This window comes from Myxocyprinus asiaticus, chromosome 23 (assembly GCF_019703515.2).
Source record: "Myxocyprinus asiaticus isolate MX2 ecotype Aquarium Trade chromosome 23, UBuf_Myxa_2, whole genome shotgun sequence".
NCBI classification, from domain to species: domain Eukaryota; kingdom Metazoa; phylum Chordata; class Actinopteri; order Cypriniformes; family Catostomidae; genus Myxocyprinus; species Myxocyprinus asiaticus.
The window spans coordinates 1031959-1048014 of record NC_059366.1 but is presented as its reverse complement, the minus strand read 5'-3'; the positions used below and the strand labels follow the sequence as shown (position 1 = coordinate 1048014).

The window sequence follows — 16056 nt, the reverse complement described above, 5'->3', positions numbered from 1 at the left end:
AACTAAGCTATAACTTTAATGCTGCCATTAATTTTGCATTGTTAGATCATCTTCTACACATCAAAATGTAAAAAAATAAAATACAAAATAAAATAAAAATACAATACAAATAATAATATTAACAATTTAATCGTAATAACTCTCACTTCACACTACTAAACGATGATACAAAAGTGTCTCTTTGCGCCTCCTGGCGGGGGTACTTACCGCGGTACTAAGGCTCAATCTGGTTGCTTACCCACTGTATATACTGTATACACACACACACACACACACACACACACAGTAGCCTATATAGTGTACCTCGATATTACAATATTTATCACAAATTCTGTATAGGCTAATTCATTTTATTTATTTTTTTTATTTATTTTTTTAAATCACGTAGCTGTAATAAGCTGTAATAAGTTATGTAATGTGTTCTATAAGGTTGGTGCTTTGCAAGATTTGCATCACTCTGTTTCGAAATTTGATTTCAAGAGAAATAACTTTTCCTCCTTCACAACATATAAATGGATATCTCTGACAGAGTTTTGGTCGTGATCTTGATCACTGCTCACAGTGAGAGTGTTTGGGGTGGAACTGAAGCAGGCAGGAACTTTCACCCCTCCAGCATCAACGCTCACACACACACACGGACGCGCACACGCACACAGCTGACAGATCTGCGAGTGTGGACTGGAGTGTGCGCGCGTTCATGTGCAGCGCGTGAAGGTAAGAGCGCCTTTGATTTCATGTAATTACTGGCTTCGCTTTCTAGAAACAAAACACTTAATTAGTTTTAATTACCAGCTGCTTTGAGCTTTAGTATTTTCTCCTACAGACACACAGGATTGTTCGTAATCCTTTAACAAGTACTTTTTTAGTAAGTTGTTGCATCACATACAAGCAGTCGGGACATTCTCGGGATAGTCAGCCTCTGATGTGTATTTGTGGATATATTGTGAGTTTGCACTGTACTGCTGTAACACTAGTTGAGACTTGAAGCCTCTGAGTTTCAGACATGAGTTCTGCAGCAGTGAATGAACTGTCGCGTCTATTCTTTCATTTGTGTCTTTTATTTATAGCAGTATGCGAGCGTGATCAGACCTGTGCTGAGTGAATGTGTGTGTGTGCTGTAGAGACTTGTCTTCTCTTTGAACACTGCAGGGCTGCGTTTCCCAGAAGCATCGTAAGCCTAAGTAGATCGTGAAACCATTGGCGCCAGCGGTTTCAACGATCAACTTATGATAGCGGTTCTTTTAGGAAACGCAGCCCAGGACTGTTGTGTGTTAGTACTGCTGGTCTTTGTTCTCAGGTCTCTGTGTAAAGGCGACTGTATGTGTCAACATTACTATCTAGGCCGATTTTTATTTATTTATTTATTTATTTTATTTTACCATCGACTACCGAAAATGTATCTTGTTTATTTTGAATATTCATTTTTCAATATTAATTGATAAACTAATGATATAATATTAGATAAAAGCTGCCATCTTTAGTGCTCAGACTTCAGCTGTGGTGCTCCTATGGGCAATGTATTTTCGAATCCAGCTTGTGACATTTCCCAGTCCCATCCCTCTCTTTCCCCCCAATATTTCCTGTGAATTTCCTCTGAATAAATAGTGGCAAAAGGCCAAAATGCTGGCTGAACTAAGAACACTTTATTGAGTTTATTAAATTTACAAAAGAGCTCATTTTAAATCAAGTGATTTCAGACAAAAATATTTTACCTACTTGCAGGAGGGGGCTTTAACTGCTGCTACAGTAGGATTTTGAACACAACATGAAATCAAAATTTGACTTGAGTGGCATATATTTCATGTCTGTTTGCTTTGAGCTTATCTATATGCTAGTATAGGAAAACAGACCAAAAATACTGATGGCATCATCTTGCACTCAAGGGGGTCAATTTTTTTCCCAATATAAAATGCTCTCTAGAATGAGAATGTCCCTAGCCATAACGCCATCTGATGGCAACTAGCAATAGCAAGTAGCAAATCATGGCTGTGTCGTAAATTAAAGGCTGTTGGCTATTTAATAAAAAGGGAGAAGCCTTTCAATGTCTCGTCCCCAAGACATTTCATATGGGTTTTAAGCTGAAATAACAAATGTAACATTATAAATCACATTTTGCATACTGCCAAGACAACAACAACAAAGTTGTGTTTTCCTTTGCACCTGTTGTCTTCAACTCTGAAGAAATGGTGTCTTTGGTTTTCTCGACAAAACTTGGAAATGTTAGTAATAGTGATGAAACATACTTTATGAAAGTATACAAACGCAGATGCAAGTGCTTGTCCATGAACATGCTGAACATGCTTAACATACGCTCTTGTGTTGGTCTGGCAGTATCAAACCTCAGTACATAGGGAGTGATAGAGTTTGTCTCAAGTGTCATTAAACTGGCTGTTATTATTCAAGTAAATGTTGCAATAAATATATTGACTAACTTGAACACCAAGATTATTTTCAAATTGTTGCTTCGCCCCTTGCAACGCATGCTTGTGCACCCTTACATAAAATCTCAACTAGCCACAAACTTGCAGCAAAATTGCCACTCGTTATCTTCACATGCAAATTAGCTTTTGATTCGCCACAAATGTTTGCCAGAAGTTTGCAGCTCTTCGCTGCAAACTTCTGGTGCAAAAGGTGGTGAACCTCCAGCAAACCTTTGGCAACAATGGACAGTTTGCCGCAAAGCTCATTTGCATGTGAAAATTATCAGCGGCAAATTTGCCATGAACTCTCGATTTTCGTAAGGACAGAGTTATGAATTGCAGTCTGACACATATTGGAAATCGAGAATACTTGACCCCAGCGACACATCTAACTCATGCTGGGGTTCCAGGGGAGCAGGTCCGGCAGCGCATTTAACTGGACCGTTACCCTTCCCGCTCTGCAAGGGTGCCAGTGTGCACACTGGGGAGCTTTTTAAAAATAATTAAAATTCTAAATTCTATCAATTAAAATTATGAAATTTCATATATAATAATGTAAAGCTATCACAGTTTGAAATAATGTGTACAATTTACATGTACACTGAGTTTACATTATTTTTTTACATTACATTAACACAAATGGGGGCAGTTCAACAAGCATCACAGAAGTGTTTTGGTTGAGCGCACATTAACGAGAGAGGAGTTTCACAGTTTCTTCACCACATCACTTACAGAAATCGAGAGTTCATGGCAAATTTACCACAGATTTGCCACTTTTTATTTTCACATGCAAAGAGCTTTGTGGCAAACCTATGGCAAATTGTCCATTGTTGCCAAAGGTTTGCTGCAGGTTAATTTATGATAACAGACAGAAAACAATGTTGCAAGTTTCAAAATGTAGAATTTTGCCTCTATATGCTTTGTCAATTATTGTGGTTCATAATATTTTGAAATTCAATATAGACCCTGTTAACACCTGGTGTTAAAATGTGTCTTGGGTGATCCGATCACATGTGGTCTGGTGAGATACATTGCTGTTCACACCTGGTCACCTAAATGCGTCTCCTGTGACTACTTTTGTTCAGATTTCGAGGGGAGGGACTTTGTTTCATGACGACATAAATCAATCACTAGTGCTGCCTTCAAGTGGACCTGGGATGCCTGTACCTCCGAGTTGGGCACTCATTACAATGACATGTCACGCATTCAGGTGGGAAACAAAATACCGAAGAAGCCAAATTTAAAGAAATACACAATGAATGATGGCAAAAGCAAAAAGTGAATAAACATAAATGAGTACACTTGCATCGCTTATTCACAACACATATGATTTCTAAATGCATGGTATCTCACAAATTATTAATTGATTTGGTTCAAACAAACTGCGAAAGGTGAATCATTAGTTGACTGTCATATACAGGTGCATCTCAATAAATTAGAATGTCGTGGAAAAGTTCATTTATTTCAGTAATTCAACTCAGATTGTGAAACTCGTGTATTAAATAAATTCAATGCACACAGACTGAAGTAGTTTAAGTCTTTGATTCTTTTAATTGTGATGATTTTGGCTCACATTTAACAAAAACCCACCAATTCACTATCTCAAAAAATTAGAATACATCATAAGACCAATAAAAAAATCATTTTTAGTGAATTGTTGGCCTTCTGGAAAGTATGTTCATTTACTGTATATGTACTCAATACTTGGTAGGGGCTCCTTTTGCTTTAATTACTGCCTCAATTCGGCGTGGCATGGAGGTGATCAGTTTGTGGCACTGCTGAGGTGGTATGGAAGCCCAGGTTTCTTTGACAGTGGCCTTCAGCTCATCTGCATTTTTTGGTCTCTTGTTTCTCATTTTCCTCTTGACAATACCCCATAGATTCTCTATGGGGTTCAGGTCTGGTGAGTTTGCTGGCCAGTCAAGCACACCAACACCATGGTCATTTAACCAACTTTTGGTGCTTTTGGCAGTGTGGGCAGGTGCCAAATCCTGCTGGAAAATGAAATCAGCATCTTTAAAAAGCTGGTCAGCAGAAGGAAGCCTGAAGTGCTCCAAAATTTCTTGGTAAACGGGTGCAGTGACTTTGGTTTTCAAAAAACACAATGGACCAACACCAGCAGATGACATTGCACCCCAAATCATCACAGACTGTGGAAACTTAACACTGGACTTCAAGCAACTTGGGCTATGAGCTTCTCCACCCTTCCTCCAGACTCTAGGACCTTGGTTTCCAAATGAAATACAAAACTTGCTCTCATCTGAAAAGAGGACTTTGGACCACTGGGCAACAGTCCAGTTCTTCTTCTCCTTAGCCCAGATAAGACGCCTCTGACGTTGTCTGTGGTTCAGGAGTAGCTTAACAAGAGGAATACGACAACTGTAGCCAAATTCCTTGCACGTCTGTGTGTGGTGGCTCTTGATGCCTTGACCCCAGCCTCAGTCCATTCCTTGTGAAGTTCACCCAAATTCTTGAATCGATTTTGCTTGACAATCATAAGGCTGCGGTTCTCTCGGTTGGTTGTGCATCTTTTTCTTCCACACTTTTTCCTTCCACTCAACTTTCTGTTAACATGCTTGGATACAGCACTCTGTGAACAGCCAGCTTCTTTGGCAATGAATGTTTGTGGCTTATCCTCCTTGTGAAGGGTGTCAATGATTGTCTTCTGGACAACTGTCAGGTCAGCAGTCTTCCTCATGATTGTGTAGCCTAGTGAACCAAACTGAGAGACCATTTTGAAGGCTCAGGAAACCTTTGCAGGTGTTTTGAGTTGATTAGCTGATTGGCATGTCACCATATTCTAATTTTTTGAGATAGTGAATTGGTGGGTTTTTGTTAAATGTGAGCCAAAATCATCACAATTAAAAGAACCAAAGACTTAAACTACTTCAGTCTGTGTGCACTGAATTTATTTAGTACACGAGTTTCACAATTTGAGTTGAATTACTGAAATAAATGAACTTTTCCACGACATTCTAATTTATTGAGATGCACCTGTATAACAAATTGATATTATTAAAAAAAAAGTACAGAAGTTGAAATATTTTAGCAAAATAATTCATTTCCATAATCTTTTCTGTCAACACTCCCCTTCCAACATCCCATCTCGGCAGCTGATGTATCATCTAGAATTCAGAGTTTTCCACTTTTAAGTATGACTTCGCTTGATCGATGATGTGCTCAGAATACATAATTAAGATTTTTCTGACTACAGTTGAAGGGCACATGTCAGTGTGTAACTGCATGATAATAAACCGCAAAGAAAGTCAGAAAAGACAAAGCATGTATAAAACTGCCACGCTGTTTCCTCCGATGTTTTAACCTAAGCACAAATGCAACATTCTCAGAACCGCAGAATTTTCAGTTATTTTTGTGGATTACCTGTATTAAAGGAGCTTCAGATGTGGATGTTACTCATCTGAATCCCTGCATGTTGATATCAGGCACACTGAAGAAGATCCATGAAGTTCTCATGCATGTATTCATTTTTGCTAATTTTTCGGATGATTATTTCCTTTTAAAGCTGCACGTAACCAGCAAAGTTTAAACTCTTGTTTTAGCACAGCGGTTGATTGACAGGTGAGGGATGGTGCTTCACTGCTGTCCGGGAAGCATTCACGACAGATAAGTGTTTACATCTCAAATGCGATGTGGTCACACATGCGTTTTTGACTACCTCCGTATGTGTTTTTTTGATCCGATCACGAAACGTTTTTCACCCCGTTTACACCTGTATTTAATGCTGACCATATGTGACCGGATCACCCGAAATGCATCTTAATACCAGGTGTACCATTTCCATATGCATTATGTCTGGAACATATTCATACTACTCACTTGCATACCTAAAGAACATACTATTTTTAACATCCAAGAAGTGCGTCCTTCATCAAATGCAATATGTACTCTGAGAGATTTCTGATGCAGCTCTAGTCTTATATGGTGTCTTAATGAATACCCAGTAAACACCTTTGTTATCCTAAACTATAAACTGACATATAGGCTTTGTGTTGACCGTTTCAGTTTCTGTCAAAATGCAGAAATGTTTTTGCTGCAGTAAGGCTTATTATGTGAAAATGTTTACGTGAAAGAAAATCAGGTAAATGAGGATTATGGGACGTTTCTCTGGCTAACACATGATTGTTCTGGAGATTTGGCAGCTCAAGGTACCAGCTGCCACCGATCTGTAAATATTCTGTGTTCAGTCTTGTGATTAAAAGGGTGACTGCTCTGTCCACAGGGTGGGAAAACAAATCTGCTTTGCTTATTAAAACAAACCCACTACTGCTTTTGGAGCAAGTTCATTTTTTTGTTTTGTTTTCTTAAACTCCTCAAATCCTTACCTTTTTGTCTAGTATAGAAGAATCAATTCTGGAACTTTATATAGCTGTCATGTAGAGTAAAAAAAAGGAAATAATTTGTATAGTTTCCTTTGAAGAAAAAGCAGTTCTGACTACACAGCAGTTTCTTGTACGGTGCTTTTATAGTGATGTATTTGGCACTTGTATTTGCTAAAATATTGAAATGCACAAAGAGTAATATGAAATAAATTATTTGTACATATATTAAACTCGATACTTTAGCATTTCTTCTGAAATCCTGTTAGTATTAAAGGAATTGCCACTGTTAGGACTGTCTGCTCTTCTGGGTTGAAGAAGTGTGAAGTTCACTGAACTCCAAATCCATCTCTAATCAGTGTGTTTTACTTGCATTGAATGACTGTATACATAAATATTTCATGCAGTGTAGCCATTTCAGGTGTGAACAAAATAACTGCTACATCACATGAAAAATGAGTTCAACTTCAGTTCAACAAATACCTAAATTACAGGTTTAATTGCATGTAAGACATGTGACGGTTAATGGAGAAAGTTTAGAGACCTTCATGAACCAAAAGATTCAAAGAAAAGTGGTAAAGATATAGAAGCAGTTTTCACAGTGAATTCCCTTGTGGTTTGAATCGCAGTTGGCTTCGGCAGATGAGCACTTTGTGGTTGTCTCTTGTAGAGTGAGGTCTGCGGACAGGGTCGACTCACCAGTGACCCGACTGCTGTATAGAAGAGACTGAGCTCTCTGCTGAAAAGATCAGCATGAATTCCCATGCTGGTCCAGGCAGGTTTATTCTGGTTTGATGCTGGTCTAGTTGGTGGATGAGCATAGCCATTTTGTTCATCAGCGCATCTGCACAACCAGCATGATTTTTCCAGATATTTTGGTTAACCAAGGAAGTCTGATTGGTTAGATTAGTCAAGAAGACTTGTTGGACCACAAGCACACCAGCATTCTTTTTCAGCAGTTATGCCATGCTGGCCTTTATTTTGCAGATGATTGGGCTTTGTTACCTTGATGTGGTATGGAGCATTTGTGTCAGTGACGTGGTTTAGCAAAGTCACAAAAATATCCACAGATGTGAATCAGCACGTCTTTGAACTATTCTCAACAAAAACTGCATGTCATGAGCTTCATAAAACCAGGATTTTTGGCAGATCTGCCAGTCAGAAACCAGCTGTAACCAGAAAAGCACAAAAATACATTGCAAAAGCTGCATCCCTGACCAACAGAAAATAACGGGGTCTGGTTAGTCATTTTGAACTGTATTATAACCAGACTGGTTTACTGGTTTAGAGAAAACTGGACAAAGGCCTTCATTGGCTGCATTGAAAATCCTATATTACAAAGTAGGTTATTTGGTCTACAAGCTCAGTAAGTAGCAAGACAAATACTTTTTTGTAATCCAAGAACTTTCTTTTCGTCTCACTCAGTGGGCCCTATTTTAAGAGTGCTAGCGTTAAGCGCATTGCTATGCCATAAGTCATAAGTGCAAAGTCGGCGAAGTTTTGGTATTTTCATGGAAGCATTTGCAAAGTCTGTGCGCAAGTAGGATTGGCGAAATTGCACGCGCAACGCACAAATGGGCTGGAATTTGTGCAGTTTAATTCTGAGGCTTTCTCCGGTTATTATTCCACCATTTTTGTCCTATTATATAGTTGATTCCCTCAAGCACCAGCAATATTAACCAAGACAGCTTATTCATAAGAAGTTGGTAGTGTAAATGGACTGTAATAAATGACATTCTTTTGTGCATTAACTGCATCCTTGTTGATTGTCGGGCAAATTTCTATGACAGTGACATGCTCCTTTTATATAAATATGATTCTCGTCAGGACTTGAATGTAGGCTCTGTTAAATTACAGAGAATGTAAGTATTATTAATCATTTTCATCTACTCGCACAAATCATGGCTATTATTAATAGTGATTGTATCGGCACGCACTTCACTTCTACCGGTTGTATTTGATTTTGAAAAGTTAAATTAATTTTAACTAAAATTAATAAACAAAAAAATAAATAAACCAAAAATATTTCTGAATTGAAATTATACTTCAAACGATATGAAAATATAATCAAAATGACGAAGTGGGCAAAACATTTATTTTACTCTCTCCAACTTCTTCCACCGGTCCGTTTTGCAGTGACTTAAAAAACACTCTACGAAAACAGATGGAAAAATACCTTTAGGCCTACAAATTAGACCATAAATACAATTGTAAATTAAAACATAATAATAATAAATATAGCTGCGAGCAGCAATTAACGGGCTTCAAGCGGTTTAAGGCCTTTAAGCACATGCGAAAAAAGGTATTATGTTTTATTTAGCAAGCATGTAACCACCTAGATCATAGATACAGGCAATTTACTAAGGAAATACATGGTTTTTAAAGCTTTTAAAGCGCATAGCGCCACCTATGTTCCGATCTCCATAAAAGTCTGCATGCTTGTTTAGAATCATATGTTGCATGTGCTCACCTAATTTCGTGAAGTTCTGAGTTTTTGTTTAGGAATTATGGGCTTATTTGTACACTTGACCATGGCCATTTTCTAAATGACACTGTTATAGCTACCCAAAGGGTAAAGTTCAATTTTTTTTTTGATAATTATTGACCTAGAGAGTCCAGAGAATTGTACTGCATTGGTTTTATTGAGGTTGAGAGAAAAACCTAGGACTAATTCACAAAAGTAGGTTTTTTACATAATCATGAATATTTAATGAACGATTTGATTGACAGCAGTGGTTCTTGAGGCAAAGTTTTTCAGTATGAGGAGATCTAATAAATTATATGAATTATAGCTGCATCTCAATTCAGAGGCTGCATCCTTCAAAGGTCGCATTCGAAGGCCGATTGCGTCACTGCTGCGTGACAAATGCTGTCCCAATTCGAAGGCTCCTTCAAATGCGGCCTCCAAATGCGTCCTTCGTTTCCCGTGAAATGAAGGATACAACAAATGGATCCTTCACAGCCTTGCCTACCCCAGAATTCATTGCGCGCCAGTGACGACAGGATTTTTTTGAGAGAAATTGCCGAATTACACTTTTAAACTTGGGTTTCAACTTACTCAAATATCTAATGATACAAATGTAAAAAAAAAAAAAAAAAAAAAAACTTTTAAAGTGGTTCAAATGTTGATTTATATCTTACTAAGATGCGATTATATATAGTTTATACTCTTTATTATATACAGAAATGGGCCATGGTGAAAATATTTAGACAGTTTGTGAACCCTGTTTTGTTTTCAGACAGTTTAATATAACTTTAAAAAAAGTCCAAACGTTACAGTCACTCTGCAACTGTCACAGTTGTTAGGTGACAAGAACAGTCCTCCGTAGGCTAGACTGTCTCAATTAACAATGCTCAGTCCAACCTTCGCGGCCTTCAAAGGCATGGCCTTTGAAGTATGAGTCCTTCGAAGGATGCAGCCTTTGAATTGGGACACAGCCATTGTGTGTATGTGTGAAATACCACGTGATTACAGAAGCGTAAAACTTGTTAGCGCCATCCATTGGCCGATTTCTTTCAAATTTCTCACAGACCTCTAGGCTAGGAGTCGAACAGGCCCACCAAGTTTTGTGCCGATCAGCCTCCGATAACCTTGTCTAATAGGTGCTCAAATTTCATTGCCCGATGGCGGCCATGTTTTTTGAGATATGCCAGTGTCCTCATAGACGGTCATGGCACCTTTGACAAAGACACTGCATACCGATTTTCAACTCAATCAGACTAACGGTTCAAACTCAATCAAACTCTGCAGTTTTTTTTACTGTGACATCATATTGAGCTTATACACATGTGTACCGAGTTTGTGAAAATATCTAATTTCGTTCAGGGGTTATAGCCATTTTAGTAAAAATGGCCCGACCTTTTCGAACGTTTTGGCAGCCCTTAGCGACCGTGAGTCGAAATTTCAACTTTTTTAAAAATAATTATTGATAATCAGACTCCAGAGTATATTTCTGCACTGGTTTGGTTCCGATCGGGTGAAAAACCTAGGACTAGTTCGCAAAAAATATCTGAAATATTTACCGAACGGTTTGACAGACACCAATGCAAAAAAGAAAGGAGGGTGCTCCAGCCAACCTCCAGCCCCTCAAAATGATCTGCCTGGTGATCATGACACTGGTTAAGACCCAATTCTTTATGTGTCTACTTACAATGTCAATGACCGCCCCATCACCCAAGATACAGAGTCTGGGGCAGAATAATGCCTAACACCTCACATACCAGACCCTGCACCTTTAACCAAAACTTTTGAATTTCCACACACTCCCAAAAGACATGGGTTAAATCTCCATACTCTGTTTGGCATCTCCAGCAGGTAGGTGTGTCTTTAAGACCAAGCCTATACAATTTAGAGGGGGTCCAATAGAACCGATGTAAAATCTTGAATTGTATAAGGCGCACCCTTGCATCTCTAGATGCAGTTTTTATGTTTTTTTAAAACCCTAGCCCATTCTCCCTCCTCCAATTCCAAGTCTAAATCTTTCTCCCATAATCTCTTGAGAGTGGTTGGGACTCCGTCCCCCAGACTCTGAATTAATAAGGAGTAATACACTGATGCCTCATGACCTTTTCCAAAAGCAGAAATCACCTCTCCCAGAGTATCTGCTGCTTTAGGGGGGTGTATGCTATTCCCAAAAATAGTACAGAGCAAGTGTCGTAGCTGAAGATACCTAAAAAACTGAGATCTGGGGATCCCAAAATATTGAACCAAATTTTCAAAGGATCTCATCACACCACTCTCATAAAGATCACCGAGTGTATTAACCTCCCTTGCAATCCACTCAGACCAAAAAAAAGGGGACTTATTAATGCATAGTTTGGGGTTTAGCCATAGGCTCGAGGCAAAATAGGGGCAGTAAATTCTTGTTCAGTGCAAAACCACTCTTTCAGGTGGAAGCGACCAATGAGCCAAATGTCTGAGACCGAATGCATAATAATAAAACAGAATCTTGGGTAAGCCTAACCCACCTTTGTCCATCGGCCTATGTAACTTATTAAAATGTAACCTGGCACGCTTATTCCAAATGATCAAATTGCCTGAAATAAGAGAGGGAGACATCTATAGGGAGAGATTGTAACAGGTAGTTGAATTTTGGAATACAATTCATTTTAATTACATTTAACCTTCCCAATCATCAATAAGTGTAATGAAGCCCAACTGTCCACATCATTCGAAAACCTTTTTATTAAGGGATCAAAATTAACTCTGACTAAATCAGACAAATTTGCTGTGAATAAAATTCCCAAATACTTAATGCCCTGTTTGGGCCACTGGAAGGCGCCCGGCTGGAAGGCCGTTACTGGACAGTACGCTGTCAGAGCCAAAGCTTCGGATTTAGACCAGTTGACTGTATATCCTGAGAACTTGGAAAAGGAATTAATAATTCTATGGAGGCAAGGCATAGATCTAGTGGGGTCGGAGACGAATAATAAAATATAATCTGCGTAAAGCAGAAGCTTAAGCGCCACACCTCCCGCAATCACCCCTGGAAAATCATCCTCCTTTCTTATCGCAGCTGCTAATGGTTCCAGGGCAAGGCAGAACAATAATGGGGAGAGAGGGCAACCCTGCTGAGTGCCCCTATCCAGAGTAAAATAATCTGAAATTAATCCATTTGTTTGTACCGCTGCTACAGGGTGTCTATAAAGTAACTTAATCCAACCAATAAATGTACTCCCGAACCCATACATTTCCAAAATCTTAAAAAGATAATCCCATTCTACCATATCAAATGCCTTTTCAGCGTCAAGTGAGATGGCAGCGACCGGAGATTGATCATTCGCTACTGACCACATGATATTGATGAAACGCCTAATGTTATCAGAAGAGCTACGGCCCCGAATAATCCCCACCTGATCTATATGTATAAGAGATGTCATAACCTTACTTAATCGGCTAGCCAGAATTTTTGACAACATTTTTACATCTAGTTGGATCAGGGAAATTGGATGGTAACTTTTACACACACTTGGATCTTTGTCCTTTTTAAGAATCAGACTGATCCGGGCTTGTGTCATGGTTGGCGGAAGCTTTCCATTCTTGAATGATTCAGTATAAACATCTAACAAAAGTGGAGCCAGTTCTGTAGCATATGATTTGAAAAACTCAACGGCAAAGCCGTCAGGCCCCGGAGCCTTGCCTGTAGGTAAGGCCTTAATTACCTCATCAAGCTCCTCCAAGTTTATCTCAGAATCAAGAGAGTTTTTTTGCTCAATCATCAATTTAGAGAGTTCTAATGGGTCCACAAAGTTTCTAATATCTTCATCAGTAGAAGAAGACATGGAATTATAGAGATCAAGGTAGAATTCTTTAAAAGCATTATTAATATCAATGGCCGAGGTAAATATTTCACCACCAGCAGATTTCACTGAGGGAATGGTAGAAAAAGACTCTCTCTGTTTTAACCAAAATAATAACCAAATAACCTGAATAACCAAAACTCCACTTTCCGTGACAAAATAGTATTATATCTATATTTCAAACCGGTTAATTCTCTGAGGCCATCAGATGACATACGGCGCTTCAGCTCTGCCTCGGCACTTTTAATATTTCCTTCCAACTCCACAAGTTCTTGTGCTTTGGATTTTTTGGTAAATGAGGCATACTGTATGATCCGACCCCTAAGAACCACATTAAGTGCTTCCCAAGCCACGCCCACAGAGGATACAGAGGACCAATTGGTCTCCATAGAAACATTGATTTCAGTCTTTAACATTTGTTGGAAATCAGGATTTTGCAAAAGGGACACATTAAGGCACCAACTATATGATTTATTTTTCTCTGTATATGGCAACACCTCTAAATTCACCAGGGTGTGATCTGAGACTAAGATATTTCCAACTGCAATCCACAACAGATGAAATGATTTGGATATAAAAAAAAAAATCTATTCTAGAATAAATCTTATGGACTGATGAAAAAAATGTATAGTCCCTACCAGATGGGTTCAAAAGTCTCCAAATATATGTAAGACCAAGATTTTTACACTTATGCTGTGAAGCGTCAATGTTGCTCTAGGGGGTTTACACACTTTTGCTTCATTGTGATCAAGGACTGAGTCCATCAAAAGATTAAAGTCTCCTCCCAATATTATATCATGAGGGGTGCCAGTGGCTTGCAGCATCCCTTCAAGATCTATAAAAAAGCCCTGATCATCAGCGTTAGGTGCGTAAATATTAGCCAAAATCAACCTTTGCCCCTGAATTTCTGCTAAAACAATAATGACTCTCCCTAATTTATCTTTAGTCTGTTTGAGACATTTGAATTGTAGATGTTTATTAATCAATATAATGACTCCCTTGCTCTTACTTGAGCCAGCACTAAAAAAAACATGTCCACCCCATATTTTCCCAAATTTTTCAGCTTCCTGCGGTGAGAGATGTGTTTCTTGAAGAAACACTATATCATATTTCTTACGTTTAAGAAAAGTAATAACCTTCCTTCTTTTTATGGGGTGCCCCAACCCATTTACATTCCATGTGGAGAGAGATAGTACACTTATATTAACATTTGACATTTTGATATTGTAGAAAAAATAAATTGTGTGTCAAAAACAAAATTATAAAGACCACATTCCCCATTAGTGAAACAATCAAACCCCGAACTTCCCCCCGAACAAAACAAACAAAAAAAAGAAAAACGTGCGCATTAGCCCCACGCACGAAAGCGCCAACCGGCGACAATCCCTCTAAACTCAAAAGGTCCATGAACGCCCACAAGCCCCCACGACAACTTTGCCATCGGATTACTCAATTTTGCCTCACAAATTGTGAGGCAAAATTACATAACAGAAAATACTTTGTAAAATAAACCCCAGCAAATAGGAAGAATGAACACAAAGGACGTGTAGATTCATTCACAGAATTGTCTCAAAGGTGTGATCTTCCACAAAACAAATTCCAGCTGATAAAAAAACCGTTCAGATTCCTCAGACAGACAAACGAATGTTCTGTGAGCCAGCTGTTATGAGTTCAGTGGATGACATAATCATTCCAATGTCCCGTAAAAATACTCAAAACAAATTCCAGCCAGCAGGAGGAATAAGCACGAAGAACGAACAGATTAATCCACAGCTGTTCCAAAGGAGTGTTATTCAATAGAACAAGCTCTAGCCGCTAGGCAGAACCAATACAAAAAGAAACAAAACCGGCATCCCGGTTCCCCAGATGGTCGAGTCAATTCACTCGGAGGCCGCATAAAAGTATATACCATGACTTACACAATCCGTCAACTTTACAAAAGACATCCTTTGTGTGAGCATGTAGATATTTTGTGGTCATCCGTAGCGTCCACTCTCAAACTGGCCGGGAACTTCAATGCAAAAGTAATCTTTCATCAATGCAAAAGTTTCTTTAAGGAAAAGTGTTATTCACAAAACAAGCTCCAGCCGCTCGGCAGAGCTAACGCAGTCTACTCACCCATTGATTCAATAAAAGACATTGCCTGATTGGGTTATGTAAATACTTTGCGACCGTCCTTCGTTTCTATTCTCAGTTTGGCTGGGAATATCAGAGCAAAAGTGATCTTTCGCTGATGTCAGAGTTTCTTATGTTCCTTGAACCGATCACGTTTCTCTCTTGTCGAACTTGCAAAGTCCGGGAACAAGAAAATATTATGGTTCTTCCAAGAAAGCTTCCCTTTGCTCCTCGCCTGGCGCAACACAAGATCTTTATCGGATGATCTCAGAAATCTGGCTAGAATCGATTGGGGCGTATCTCCCTCAGCAAATCTATGAGCTGGGACTCTGTGAGCTCATTCGATTTCCAGCTTGTGGCCTTATGTCGAGCAGACTCAGGAAAAGCTTGTCTAGGAATTTCACCATATCTCTGCCCTCCTCATGCTCAGGAATTCCAACAATTCGAACATTATTCCTGCGGCTTCTATTCTCAAGATCTTCAAGCTTTTCAAGGAGACGTTCCAAATCAACTTTGGTCACGGGCAGATTAGCAGTTAATTCCCTCTCCGAAGATTCCAGAAAATCAGTTTGTCTCTCAACATCAGTCACTCTTGTAACTATCTCAGAGAATTTTATTTCCATCGCCGTAATCGAACGACGTATTACAGCGAGATCCTCCAAGTCAGCAAGAACCTTCGTCAACATCACCGACATGTTGGACAACTGACGCTGGATCTCCTCTCCCGCCATGGCATCCAAATCAAGTCCCCGCTCTGTAGGCCTGTTGGGGCATACATCCTGAACACGTAAGTCTCTTTTAATGTCTCCAGAGCCCGAGGATGTTGACTTCTTTGCCATGTTTTGCCTCAAAGAGCAAATGTGTAACTGGGTGTATCAAATTTC

General features: G+C 39.1%; 1 protein-coding gene across 5 annotated transcripts in view; it reads left to right on the top strand.

Annotated features, from left to right (window-relative positions):
• The first annotated feature begins 574 nt into the window (after nt 1-574).
• Nucleotides 575-16056, top strand: part of vit (vitrin) — an 87866-nt gene continuing 72384 nt past the window's right edge. For all 5 annotated transcript variants that reach the window (XM_051651139.1, XM_051651136.1, XM_051651138.1 and 2 more), the window contains exon 1: nt 575-714. The gene's annotated coding sequence lies outside the window, so the exon portion shown is untranslated. The remainder of the gene's footprint in view (nt 715-16056) is intronic.